The sequence below is a fragment of the Pecten maximus genome, chromosome 3 (genome assembly GCF_902652985.1).
Source record: "Pecten maximus chromosome 3, xPecMax1.1, whole genome shotgun sequence".
Taxonomy (NCBI): Eukaryota; Metazoa; Mollusca; class Bivalvia; order Pectinida; family Pectinidae; genus Pecten; species Pecten maximus.
Genome location: NC_047017.1, coordinates 35,285,453 through 35,301,373, shown reverse-complemented (window position 1 = coordinate 35,301,373; position 15,921 = coordinate 35,285,453). Strand labels below are relative to the sequence as shown.

General features: G+C 40.2%; 1 long non-coding RNA gene across 1 annotated transcript; it reads right to left on the bottom strand.

The window, feature by feature from the left end:
- Positions 1-308: 308 nt before the first annotated feature.
- On the bottom strand, positions 309-839 carry LOC117324002. The gene is made up of 3 exons (XR_004531881.1): positions 821-839; positions 672-787; positions 309-604 (listed from the first exon to the last, which is right to left on the bottom strand). It is a non-coding gene; the product is annotated as an uncharacterized LOC117324002 (long non-coding RNA).
- Between the last annotated feature and the right edge of the window lie 15,082 nt (positions 840-15,921).

The window sequence follows — 15,921 nt, the reverse complement described above, 5'->3', positions numbered from 1 at the left end:
CAGTACCATAGGGTGTATAGAGACCTATTGTACATACAGTACCATAGGGTGTATAGAGAGAGACCTACTGTACATACAGTACCATAGGGTGTATAGAGAGAGACCTATTGTACATACAGTACCATAGGGTGTATAGAGACCTACATACAGTACCATAGGGTGTATAGAGACCTATTGTACATACAGTACCATAGGGTGTATAGAGAGAGACCTATTGTACATACAGTACCATAGGGTGTATAGAGAGACCTATTGTACATACAGTACCATAGGGTGTATAGAGAGAGATCTACTGTACATACAGTACCATAGGGTGTATAGAGAGACCTATTGTACATACAGTACCATAGGGTGTATAGAGAGAGATCTACTGTACATACAGTACCATAGGGTTATAGAGAGAGACCTATTGTACATACAGTACCATAGGGTGTATAGAGAGAGACCTATTGTACATACAGTACCATAGGGTGTATAGAGAGAGATCTACTGTACATACAGTACCATAGGGTGTATAGAGAGACCTATTGTACATACAGTACCATAGGGTGTATAGAGAGAGACCTATTGTACATACAGTACCATAGGGTGTATAGAGAGAGACCTGCTGTACATACAGTACCATAGGGTGTATAGAGACCTACATACAGTACCATAGGGTGTATAGAGACCTATTGTACATACAGTACCATAGGGTGTATAGAGAGAGACCTATTGTACATACAGTACCATAGGGTGTATAGAGAGAGACCTATTGTACATACAGTACCATAGGGTGTATAGAGACCTACATACAGTACCATAGGGTGTATAGAGAGACCTATTGTACATACAGTACCATAGGGTGTATAGAGACCTACATACAGTACCATAGGGTGTATAGAGAGACCTATTGTACATACAGTATCATAGGGTGTATAGAGAGAGACCTATTGTACATACAGTACCATAGGGTGTATAGAGAGAGACCTATTGTACATACAGTACCATAGGGTGTATAGAGACCTACATACAGTACCATATGGTGTATAGAGAGAGACCTATTGTACATACAGTACCATAGGGTTATAGAGAGAGACCTATTGTACATACAGTACCATAGGGTGTATAGAGAGAGACCTATTGTACGTACAGTACCATAGGGTGTATAGAGAGAGACCTATTGTACATGACAGCGTTTTGAAGTATACTTCAGTAAGGTTGCACTATTTAAGTTGGCATCATTTCCACACTATATGAGACAAACAAGAACATACCTCAGCCTCCCAAAACACAAACACTCACCACAGGCATTGTTGGATCTCGCACACAAGGGAGGCCACCCTTAAATGACCAAACCTGTTGATAGGACGTTAAACAATACACAAGGGAGGCCACCCTTAAATGACCATACCTGTTGATAGGACGTTAAACAATACACAAGGGAGGCCGCCCTTAAATGACCATACCTGTTGATAGGACGTTAAATAATACACAAGGAAGGCCGCCCTTAAATGACCATACCTGTTGATAGGACGTTAAACAATACACAGGGGAGGCCGGCCTTAAATGATCATACCTGTTGATAGGACGTTAAATAATGATACACAGGGGAGGCCACCCTTAAATGACCATACCTGTTGATAGGACGTTAAATAATAATACACAGGGGAGGCCACCCTTAAATGACCATACCTGTTGATAGGACGTTAAATATTAATACACAGGGGAGGCCACCCTTAAATGACCATACCTGTTGATAGGACGCTAAACAATACACAAGGGAGGCCGCCCTTAAATGACCATACCTGTTGATAGGACGTTAAACAATACACAAGGGAGGCCGCCCTTAAATGACCATACCTGTTGATAGGACGTTAAACAATACACAGGGGAGGCCGCCCTTAAATGACTATACCTGTTGATAGGACGTTAAACAATACACAAGGGAGGCCGCCCTTAAATGACCATACCTGTTGATAGGACGTTAAACAATACACAGGGAAGGCCACCCTTAAATGATCATAGCTGTTGATCGGATGTTAAACAATACACAGGGGAGGCCGGCCTTAAATGATCATACCTGTTGATAGGACGTTAAACAATACACAAGGGAGGCCACCCTTAAATGACCATAGCTGTTGATATGATATTAAATAATGGAAAACCATCACAAACTCACACAGGGGAAGCCATCCTTTAACTGTCATAGCTGTTGATAGGACGTTCAAACTCTTTAGTCTACACATATCAAATGCAGCGTAGTCTACTAAAGGGGAGGTAACTCTCACAATTCTGCAGAGGATACACCTCATGTAGCAGTTTTCTCTTTATGTGAGATTTGATTACTGCCGGTATTTTAGTGTGTTTCAGAATGGCTGAAATGATAAAGAGATTTTGGGTTGATTATCATAAAATTATTTAATTCTTCAGAAATGAAAACAACTTGAATTTCTATTGTTTATCTCTTATTTATAACTGAAGAGATATTGTAACAAACATTGATTCATAGATCTGTGTTCATTTCTACAATGTTTCTTTACCTGTCTTCCTCATTGTGACTCACAGTAATCTAGCAGTACACAATATTTCAATAGCATTTGATGGCAATGAAGTTAATAGCATTTGATGTAAATTCTGTGTTGTATGTATCCTCTGAGTTACACAGTAAAAAAAGGTGTATGTGTCAGTCTGATCAGATTTTTACTATGATATATATTACCCAGTATGTACAGTAATAGTTAAAAACACATTTCATAGTACCTATAGGGATATGATTTAAACACAATCGATCTAAGATACGTCTTCACAAAAACTTGTTTAAATTGATATTACTATATATGTACATTGTGTAATGCTAGAACACATGAAACGTATTTAATCTTGAATATTTCACGAAAAAAAAGTGATTTTTTTTTTGCTGTAAAAAATCGCCTACCTGGTAAGCATCAGGCAAGATGACAACCAAAACCTTGAGGCTGTGGTAATAGCAGGTGGTAGAGGACCGCTCTACACTTAGAAAATTTTGCTGTTGAAAAATCTCCCTCTCTGTCATATATGCCTATCAGATTTTCCATCTAAATATATTTTACAGTAACCATGCAGAAAAAAAAAAAAACTTTAGTAGAGTATATGAAACTGACTACCTTTTGTAGTATTCTTGTATCATGTGCTCATGTGAGTATAGGAGAAATCACAATAGAGTAAAACACATTAATAACAAATCTCTGGGGACCAAGGAAATTAGTTTGTTATAAGCATAATTCACGTGTATAACAAAGTTTGGAAAAAAATGTGCATAATTCGTTATTAGCTCACCGGTTACAAGTAACCATGAGCTAATGCTGTACCCTCGGCGTCCGCATCGGCGTCCCACCCCACTTTAAAGTTTTTGTGATCAGTTTTTGGAAAGCTTGTTAAGTCAAAAAGTATACATCTCACATCCTTCTAATTTGGTTTATACATTCATTAGAGGTCTAGGAGTGATGTTAAGGCAAAATCATGCAGAAAAAAATCATATGCAGAAAAAAATTATGATTTTTTTTCGCATTTTACCATTTTTTAGACTTAACTTTTTTAGCACCAAAAGCCACTTTTAAAGTTTTTGGAGTAAGTTTTTGGAAAGCTTGTAAGTCCAAAAGTATGCACCTCACACCCTTCTAATTTGGTTTATACATTCATTTGAGATCCAGGAGTGATTTTATGGCAAAATCATGCAGAAAACAAATTGCTATTTTTTTGGCATTTAACCATTTTGTGGACTTGATTTTTTTTTTTTTTTTTTGCACCTAAACCCACTTTAAAGATTTTTGGGGGAAAGTTTTGGAAAGTCTACACCCTTCTTATTTGGTTTATACATCCATTTGAGGTCTAGGAGCAATATTATGTGACGTACAATTTCAAAATGACGTGCTTATACATACATAAAAAATGAAGGTGTATGTGATTGCTGCTGCCGGTGAGCTTTCGCTATCATTGATTGCACTTGTTACTATTGTGTTGGAAATCTGGCTTCACTCAGGTGTGACGACTGCCCAATGCCACTTCGTTATATGGTTGATTAGACCTAGAAAAGCTACGCTATAGGCATTAATTAGTTATGTGAAGTTTGTTATATATTTTCAATTTTACATACAAATGATAGGGTGTCTGACGGGAATGGAAAGCACTACGTTAACATTATAGCCAAGAATTTGTTGTAAGCGTGTTCATTATAAACGTGTTTTACTGTATCTGGACCAGCTTGGTATCTTTCATTTAGAAATTAGCAAACACCATATCAGATGTATTTGTCAGTTGAAGATTTTAGCAGATAGCTATTTGTTTCTGAACAGTCACAATTCAAGTGAAAATGTTTATCCATCGTTCCATGTCAAACATTGATAGAGTTTTATAAAGCATTGTAGCAATTTAGGTCAGTGCTTTGGTTTCTGGGATATCATCGATGAATAATTAATAAGCTTTGATTTCATTCGGTTTAAAGATATTGTCAATATCTCATCAATTAAGATGATCTTAGGGGAAATGATTTACTGTAAGGTTTTTTTTTTGCTCGTTTATTCAACCTGGGAGTCTTTTCCCTGAAAACTTGGTAAAAAGATACAAAAAAATAACCCAGATTCCCCACTAGACACACTGTTTGAGTTAGCGGTGATTGTAGGTGATGTTGGGCGTTAGATATTCCATTGTTGTACAGGTATACACAATATACATACATGTCTAATGGACTACTTTACAGAAAATCCCATATAACTAGATGAACTTAATAGACAAGGCAGAGCTACATGTACAATAGATATTAGATCTAATCAGAGTGAGGTGCCTCACAATGAAATTTTACTCATAAAAGGAAACACGTTCATTGTAGTGATATCATTTAAAGTCTTGGTTGTAATTTCCGATACTGAAGAATTTATATTCAGTCATGTCATGTGTACCTGGCCACTAATATGTATTGATGTATGGTAAACATTCCACTTACTTTCCTCCTCTTGTTTGATATATATATGATTTCATGCATGTATATTCCATGTAAAAACCATCCAGCTCATATACACAGTAACCAATCCTATCACTGTTTCCAGTAAAGTTGATTTTGCATGGCGTCTCCGACATCTTCTTTCTGTTAGTTAAGTGAGAGAGGATTTTAGTGACTAGATATGTTGTACAATTGATGACAAAATCCAATTCATACTCCTTTCTACAGCAAAGGTATATACAGCATACCAACATAGAAAATCTTTCTTATTTTTTTTATCTGGAAGACATTGAAACACTCATGGTGTACATGTTACCTACCAGGTAGTGATGGGTCACACAAGCACAGGCCTTTAATATAATGCAGGTAACTGGTAATAAAGAACAGAATACGTCCTCAAAAATAACTTTTGTTGGTGGATTTACCCCCTTTGGTTTACAGAACAATTGGTTCTCCCTCATACCGTAAATGTATAATTGTACATACTTCAGTGGTAATCCTAGTTTTGCCTATCTTATGCTTCAGTGATTGCCCTAAGTCATGACTTATTACAGTTATTCTGTGTTGTTCTTAGTAATTTGGACTGTATATGTGACAGTGTGATAATTGGCCACAGTTTGCTGACGTGTAAAGTTTTGAGCTAACCAAAATGTATATACACTAGCAGTTATAACCAGGGCATTACTAGGGAATTATCATGATGATCAGATGCCAGTGTGCCTTACTCAATGTATGTTTATGTTGTTACATCTGTTAAAGTTCAGGGTACTGGAAATAATTGTGTCTTCTTAGTAGCAATTAATCACGCGCTGATACAGATCTGCAGATTGTACTACGGCTATGTCAGTATGTAATAAACTCCTTTAGCAATTGGACTATTGACATATTGAACAATTAAAGGATTGGATTAAATTGAATGTTACTTTGAAACTAGTATCAATAAAAGAAAAAAAAATCAAAACTTATATGATAAATAACAACTCTAACATACACTAAGTAGGCTTGTTCCTCCAAATTATTTTATTTCAAACTTCCTTTACATGCATGTTTTCTTTGTTTTTCGTGTTATTGGACAAGGAAAACAATAGGCTGTTGTTTCTCTACATTACCTTAAAGGAGAAACGTTTCCTTCTTTACTGTAAAATGAATGATATAATGCTATTTAAATTTTTTCCGTGGCATGATCTTTTGATTTAAACGGGATGTATTTACTCTGCAGAAACATTGACAGGAAGCATGTGTAGGATTATCAGTGTACATTGTGTGTACTACATGGTACTAGCATTCCGATGACTATCCGTGTACTGTAAAGGGATCGACTGTTGGGCCTGAATGATTTCCTCATCCAGAAGGAAGCATGTTTGATTGTAGAATATATCTTTATCCACACAGGTGATATGGTATATTTAACGTGTAATAAAATTGTATGTTTGTATTACAGTTTCCATATACTTTTTATAAAGTTAACAAATTAACAGATATTCTGTTATTTGTAGTGTGTAAGTGGGAGTGTGTAATGTGTACACGACTTACGATATTCAAATTGTATATGGTAGAAACCAAGCAGATAATGTCCAGGAACAACTTTATTCATGGTATATAGTCCTTTGAACAGCGCTAAGATACTTGTTCAGTACTTTAAATTTGATGCAGATATGTGGATAACATATCTAGTTTTATTGTAACTATACAATGTATCTATAAACCCTGCCTTACATGACTTTTCCAGGAACATTTCTCAACCTCCCCACAATAAATGCCATAAAATCTAAGTACCGGGTACCGGTATCTACTAATACTCCAATAACCTTAACGCGCTTGTCTTGCCGACATTGGTATCGGTATCACTCCAGGAGTCAAAGACTCCCAGGATAACCAGATGGGGACTACGAAGACACCTAGGTATGTTGCGACAACAATCACATCATCTCGGGGAAATTTCCGACAATCCTCGGAAATCAACGTGTTGCTATTGTTCTGACAATTGACAAATAATCAGATGATTTACTACACAATCTTACAATTAACGAGACCCGCTCTCGGGTTTTGGTGGCATAGGAATCGCTGAAATTGGTACAGTTTCTCAACACTACGAATACAGTATATTGTATGGATCGTTGGGTTGGAATTTGTGCTTTGTCCTTTTGGTTGGAATTGGTAGTCGACAGAGTTTAAAGAGTGGAACCATAAGAACGGTGAATATATCTGTGAGGAGGAGGAACCTCCACCAACGATGGATAACCAAGTCAACCGTAACGGTTTAGGAGGAGGAACCTCCACCAACGATGGATAACCAAGTCAACCGTAACGGTTTAGGAGGAGGAACCTCTACCAACGATGGATAACCAAGTCAACCGTAACGGTTTAGGAGGAGGAACCTCCACCAACGATGGATAACCAAGTCAACCGTAACGGTTTAGGAGGAGGAACCTCCACCAACGATGGATAACCAAGTCAACCGTAACGGTTTAGGAGGAGGAACTACAATCGGCTACGGATAACCCAATCAACCGTAACGGTTTAGGAGCAGGAACCACAATCGGCTACGAATAACCCAGTCAACTGTAACGGTTTAGGAGGAGGAACCTCCACCAACTACGGGTAACCCAGTCAACCGTAACGGTTTAGGGGGTAAAACCTCCGCCACCAACTACTGATAACCCCGTAGGAAATGTTCCTATTCTTAGTAAAATGATAACAGTAAGTTGGACTATAAAGATGGATAGACCAGACCTACTGAGGAAGTACAAGGTATGGTTCCAATATGGACTGTTGTCTAGACTTGTGTGACCTTTCGATGTTGTTTGAATGACCAAAAGGTTTCATCAGCGAAAGCCTATTTTGGGTAACTTGAAGTTTCGTCCAGTCTTCAATATCGAATTTAACAGCTGTGCATTGCACTACAATCCGTTGTCTTCGGTGTTTCAAAGTCTACAAGCCTTGGTAGATTGTTGATGATGTCAAGAGTCGAAATATATATCTGGAGCGAAGAATTAAGACTAAATTTTGATGGTCAGCAAGCCAATCTCTATACATCAGTTGTGTGTAATTAACACCGACAAGGCGGAGCAACATGCTCAGATTAGAATTGAAGACACGCCTTTCCCATAGACATAACGAGAAAACGACAATACATCGCTGAAATTAATTTAGAACTATTGATAGGGATTCCAAATTATCAGAGGCAAAATGGAAAGTACTGCAGTAACGGTTGACCTTTGCCGCCATATGTTGATCTTGTCTTGTTTCTGTCGGACAGTGAGCAGCAATACTCACTACTAGTAATTGATGAACCGAATTACCAGCTTTGTGACGGAAGTGAAACCTACTTCAGTATCCATGTTATTGGTCCTCCAGTTTCAGCCGACTCAGTTGTGTTAATTGTTTGTTTTGATTTAGTGTCGATGTTTAGCCGTGTTAAGTACCTTGTATTTAATTAAATTGGGTGTTCCGAAAGTTTTAACAATGCCTCATCTACTTTCAAAGCAATATACATCTGTTTTTTGGTAAGTCAAATCTTAGGCGTGGATCCCCCGACATTAGTTGTTCAGCCTGCTTACCAGAGGTGATAACTGTCCCAACTTAATTGAGCACCGGAAAAGAACATATCGAATATAGTATTTGAGGTGAATATTTGTTCCGCAACATTGTTTGCCAGAGTACATATGGTCGGACTGGATAAAACCTCGTTAACATAGCTTGTCGAATTGTTTATAAAGCGGAGGAAAGGATTTCCTGTCGATTTTCGAGAAATGTCACAGAATGGGAGTTGACATTTAGCACATGTCAGGAGAAAGTTGTCTAGAGAAGTGTAATGTTTATAAAACGGTAGTCGGCTAATGAAACCAGTATCAACAGTTGTCTGTGGGTATCTGACAAGGGAATCCCGAGGCTGTGGTTTTAAGTCTCTGGTTACACAAAAGTGATCTCACACAGAAATTCAAATAATGTGGGTATATCGGCACAGGCATAACAAATTGTGGTTTAAAATGGTCTAGCACAGGAATCCAAGAATGTGGTTTAAAATCACAGGTCTCGCACAAGAATCCAAATATTGTAGTTTAAAATCACTTTTATCGCACAGGCATAACAATGTTGTTTAAAAATAATGCATGGTCTAGCACAGGAATCCAAGAATGTGGTTTAAAATTACAGGTCTCGCACAAGGATCCAAAGAATTTAGTTTAAAATCACTGGTATCGCACAGGCATCAAAAATGTGGTTTAAAACCACTGCATGGTCTCGCAGAGAAATCCAAGAATGTGATCTAAAATCATTGTATGCGATGGAGGATGGGCGACTTTCTCACTTGGAGTATCAATATGGAACCCACAACTAGTGTTCCTAACAAGTTATATATACGAACAAAACACTGGTCTGATGCATTTAAGGTCTAGCTTGATGATATTTCTATATATATGTATTACGGTGCTATTAAGGTGATATCACAATTACATCAAATTGGACATACATAGGTGTTGTTTGGAAACTGAAATAATCGAGATAAGCTTTCTCCTTGGAGCAGCTCCTAACGACAACGTTAATTTCACTACACGGGCGAATATGGTATTACTATTGGCTTAACACAGCCACGGACACCACGGGTATATGGAAACAACCAAACACAGCCACGGACACCCAAGGATATATGGAAACAACCAAACACAGCCACGGGCACCGAGGATATATGGAAATAACCAAACACAGCCACGGACACCACGGGTATATGGAAACAACCAAACACAGCCACGGACACCAATGATGTATGGAAACAACCAAACACAGCCACGGACACCACGGGTATATGGAAATAACCAAACACAGCCACGGACACCAAGGATATATGGAAACAACCAAACACAGCCACGGACACCAAGGATGTATGGAAATAACCAAACACAGCCACGGACACCAAGGATATATGGAAACAACCAAAGACCTGGCTTGATGAAAACACACCTTTTTTCGATTTATTACCGTTTCACTTGCAAACTTTCATTGAGAAATAGGGATGGGATATAGATCAGGGAACACCAAACAAGGGATTAAACTACTTTGGTTGTTCAGGAGTCTGTGCTGACGACATGTTAATTGTTACAGAACTACAACATCTGTCGGTGCCCAAGCCTAGACACGCGCCACCGATACCGTCCTGTCAGGATTTGTCCAGCTCTAGACTGCTTGCCAGTTCCGGTGACGTAAGGACTAATCTTGTCAATACCACACATATTTTTTGGTTGATGTTTGTGAAGTCACGAGAGAACAGGAATGTTGGTGACAGCCGATATATGTATTGATCTATTGTAAAGAGACATATTTCCCCCTGCTGTACATTGCCTGTAACACTAAACACCGCGTTACTGATATGTGAATGGGATAGCCTGAGAACTTGTAAGGTTTGGACACGTAACATCACTCTAATACGTGACGTTAGTTTATACGGTCGATAACAAATCAAAGTTTTGATCAGATCTAAGGTCATTGGGAATGCTTGGATGTCGAATTACTTCGTTACGTTTAACATTGGTCTTGGGCACGAGGACAGTTCTCCGCTAACCATAAAATGAGTCTGAAACACAGGAAAGTTTTCCCCAGAACGCCAGTCGTCAACATTACGGAGCTCCCTAAGCATTGCACAGTCAGTCACTCGGCTCCCAAACAATACGGAGCTCCCTAATTCCCCCCGCACTGTCACTCATTGACAATGCGGAGCTCCATACCTATCGCCGTCAACAATATTGAGTTACCTAAGTATCCCCCAGACTGTCACTCGTCAACAATACGGAGTTACCTAAGTATCCCCCAGACTGTCACTCGTCAACAATATGGAGTTACCTTAGTATCCCCCACACTGTCACTCGTCAACAATACGGAGTTACCTTAGTATCCCCCACACTGTCACTCGTCAACAATATGGAGTAACTTAAGTATCCCCAGACTGTCACTTGTCAACAATATGGAGTTACCTAAGTATCCCCTACACTGTCACTTGTCAACAATACGGAGTTACCTTAGTATCCCCCACACTGTCACTTGTCAACAATATGGAGTTACCTAAGTATCCCCAGACTGTCACTCGTCAACAATACGGAGTTACCTTAGTATCCCCCACACTGTCACTCGTCAACAATACGGAGTTACCTTAGTATCCCCCAGACTGTCACTCGTCAACAATATGGAGTTACCTTAGTATCCCCCAGACTGTCACTCGTCAACAATACGGAGTTACCTAAGTATCCCCCAGACTGTCACTCGTCAACAATATGGAGTTACCTAAGTATCCCCCAGACTGTCACTCGTCAACAATATGGAGTTACCTAAGTATCCCCCAGACTGTCACTCGTCAACAATATCGAAATACCTTAGTATCCCCCAGACTGTCACTCGTCAACAATACGGAGTTACCTTAGTATCCACAGACTGTCACTCGTCAACAATACGGAGTTACCTTAGTATCCCCCAGACTGTCACTCGTCAACAATATGGAGTTACCTTAGTATCCCCCAGACTGTCACTCGTCAACAATATGGAGTTACCTAAGTATCACCCAGACTGTCACTCGTCAACAATATGGAGTAACCTAAGTATCCCCAGACTGTCACTCGTCAACAATATGGAGTAACCTAAGTATCCCCCAGACTGTCACTCGTCAACAATACTGAGTTACCTAAGTATCCCCTACACTGTCACTCGTCAACAATATCGAGTTACCTAAGTATCCCCCACACTGTCACTCGTCAACAATATGGAGTTACCTAAGTATCCCCAGACTGTCACTGATCAACAATATGGAGTTACCTAAGTATCACCCAGACTGTCACTCGTCAACAATATCGAGTTACCTAAGTATCCCCCAGACTGTCACTCGTCAACAATATCGAAATACCTTAGTATCCCCCAGACTGTCACTCGTCAACAATATGGAGTTACCTAAGTATCACCCAGACTGTCACTCGTCAACAATATGGAGTTACCTAAGTATCCCCCCAGACTGTCACTCGTCAACAATACGGAGTTACCTAAGTATCCCCAGACTGTCACTTGTCAACAATATCGAGTTACCTAAGTATCCCCCAGACTGTCACTCGTCAACAATACGGAGTTACCTAAGTATCCCCAGACTGTCACTCGTCAACAATATCGAGTTACCTAAATATCACCCAGACTGTCACTCGTCAACAATATGGAGTTACCTAAGTATCCCCAGACTGTCACTTGTCAACAATATGGAGTTACCTAAGTATCCCCTACACTGTCACTTGTCAACAATACGGAGTTACCTTAGTATCCCAACACTGTCACTCGTCAACAATATGGAGTTACCTAAGTATCCCCCAGACTGTCACTCGTCAACAATATGGAGTTACCTAAGTATCCCCCAGACTGTCACTCGTCAACAATATGGAGTTACCTAAGTATCCCCCAGACTGTCACTCGTCAACAATATCGAAATACCTTAGTATCCCCCAGACTGTCACACGTCAACAATACGGAGTTACCTTAGTATCCACAGACCGTCACTCGTCAACAATACGGAGTTACCTTAGTATCCCCCAGACTGTCACTCGTCAACAATATGGAGTTACCTTAGTATCCCCCAGACTGTCACTCGTCAACAATATGGAGTTACCTAAGTATCACCCAGACTGTCACTCGTCAACAATATGGAGTAACCTAAGTATCCCCAGACTGTCACTCGTCAACAATATGGAGTAACCTAAGTATCCCCCAGACTGTCACTCGTCAACAATACTGAGTTACCTAAGTATCCCCTACACTGTCACTCGTCAACAATATCGAGTTACCTAAGTATCCCCCACACTGTCACTCGTCAACAATATGGAGTTACCTAAGTATCCCCAGACTGTCACTGATCAACAATATGGAGTTACCTAAGTATCACCCAGACTGTCACTCGTCAACAATATCGAGTTACCTAAGTATCCCCCAGACTGTCACTCGTCAACAATATCGAAATACCTTAGTATCCCCCAGACTGTCACTCGTCAACAATATGGAGTTTCCTAAGTATCACCCAGACTGTCACTCGTCAACAATATGGAGTTACCTAAGTATCCCCTACACTGTCACTTGTCAACAATACGGAGTTACCTTAGTATCCCAACACTGTCACTCGTCAACAATACGGAGTTACCTAAGTATCCCCCACACTGTCACTTGTCAACAATATGGAGTTACCTAAGTATCCTCCACACTGTCACTCGTCAACAATACGGAGTTACCTTAGTATCCCCCAGACTGTCACTCGTCAACAATATCGAGTTACCTTAGTATCCCCCAGACTGTCACTCGTCAACAATATGGAGTTACCTTAGTATCCACAGACTGTCACTCGTCAACAATATGGAGTTATCTAAGTATCCCCAGACTGTCACTCGTCAACAATATGGAGTTATCTAAGTATCCCCAGACTGTCACTCGTCAACAATATGGAGTTACCTAACGTAGTCACTGAAGTACTTAGTTTTGTCTAGCTGTTGGCCTGGGTTGAGCCTGGTCTGGAGTACGTACTTGTTATGACCTCTGCTCGGGACATTTTGTCCTACTGCCCCCAAAGCTGGTGAGTATGTGGACAGTGTTTGTGTTTAGGGTGCTGAGTGGTATACAGCCCCAATAAAGTACGCATTCTGTTGTAGAGTTTGTGATGTACTTTATGACAATGGTTTGGTTAGGTGTAATTGTTTTATAGCCGTGTGTGTGTTTTTATCATTTTATTGGTCTACACTTAACGATATAAACCTTCACTGGGTGTATGGATACATCTGTATGGTGTTTTATAGATTGGTCCACGAGTTTTATTTATCATAATCAATGTCACATCCTGAACGTATTCACAAGTACACTTTAAATCCAGTCATGGCTTGATTCGTGTCAGGTTTTAAGGACGATCTGCCCACTCAAATGATATAACAATGCAAAACGAAAACCAAGCAGGGCGATATTTTAGACTATTCTCTTTGTAAAATCTATGACTGAGGATTTTTTGTAAATACCAACAATGCTCTTTATTTGTACCTTAATAGATCAGAAACTTGTGAAGGCCTCCCGGAAACTTTTGATCAACAAGACACATCCCACTAACAATGTGACAAACTATCCTTGTCCACAAACTATTACAGCTTTCTTTCCACCAAACTGTCATTTAAATGTTTTGTCCGCCATCGAGCTTTTTTTATTCAACGACATCGCAACATTCTGTACATGAACAATCCTACAGCATTTCGTCGTGAAACGACCTTATAATATTCTCTCCGACAAAAATCTTACAACGTTCACTCCACCAATACTCTTATAGCATCTTGTCCACCATTAACCTGCTGTCCACCGACACCCTCATAGCATTCTGTCCATCAACACCCTCATAGCATTCTGTCCATCAACACGCTAATACATGTAACACCTGTCCACCGACACCCTCATAGCATTCTGTCCATCAACACGCTAATACATGTAACACCTGTCCACCGACAAAACCCTCATAGCATTCTGTCCATCAACACCCTCATAGCATTCTGTCCATCAACACGCTAATACATGTAACACCTGTCCACAAACACCCTCATAACATCCTGTCCACCAACACCCTCATAACATCCTGGCCACCAACACACTCATAACATCCTGTCCACCAACACCCTCATAACATCCTGTCCACCAACACCCTCATAACATTCTGTCCACCAACACCCTCATAACATCCTGTCCAACAACACCCTCGTAACATCCTGTCCACCAACACCCTCATAACATCCTGTCCACCAACACCCTCATAACATTCTGTCCGACAACACCCTCATAACATCCTGTCCGCCAACACCCTCATAACATCCTGTCCACCAACACCCTCGTAACATCCTGTCCACCAACACCCTCATAACATCATGTCCACCAACACCCTCATAACATTCTGTCTGACAACACTCTCATAACATCCTGTCCGCCAACACCCTCGTAACATCCTGTCCACCAACACCCTCATAACATCATGTCCACCAACACCCTCATAACATTCTGTCTGACAACACTCTCATAACATCCTGTCCACCAACACCCTCATAACATTCTGTCCACCAACACCCTCATAACATCCTGTCCACCAACACCCTCATAACATTCTGTCCACCAACACCCTCATAACATCCTGTCCACCAACACCCTCAAACATCCTGTCCATAAATAACCTTATGATATCCTGTCCACCAACACCCTCAAACATCCTGTCCAACAACACCCTCATAACATCCTGTCCACCAACACCCTCATAACATCCTGTCCACCAATAACCTCATAACATCCTGTCCACCAATAACCTGATGATATCCTGTCCACCAATAACCTTGATATCCTGTCCACCAATAACCTCATAACATCCTGTCCACCAATAACCTTATGATATCCTGTCCACCAATAACCTCATAACATCCTGTCCACCAATAACCTGATGATATCCTGTCCACCAATAACCTTGATATCCTGTCCACCAATAACCTCATAACATCCTGTCCACCAATAACCTTATGATATCCTGTCCACCAACACCCTCATAACATCCTGTCCACCAACACCCTCATAACATCCTGTCCACCAATAACCTCAAACATCCTGTCCACCAATAACCTTATGATATCCTGTCCACCAATAACCTTGATATCCTGTCCACCAATAACCTCATAACATCCTGTCCACCAATAACCTTATGATATCCTGTCCACCAATAACCTCATAACATCCTGTCCACCAATAACCTCAAACATCCTGTCCACCAACACCCTCATAACATCATGTCCACCAACACCCTCATAACATCCTGTCCACCAACACCCTCATAACATCCTGTCCACCAATAACCTTATGATATCCTGTCCACCAACACCCTCATGACATTCTGTTCACCAACACCCTCATGAAAAATTCTGTCCACCAACACCCTCATAACATCCTGT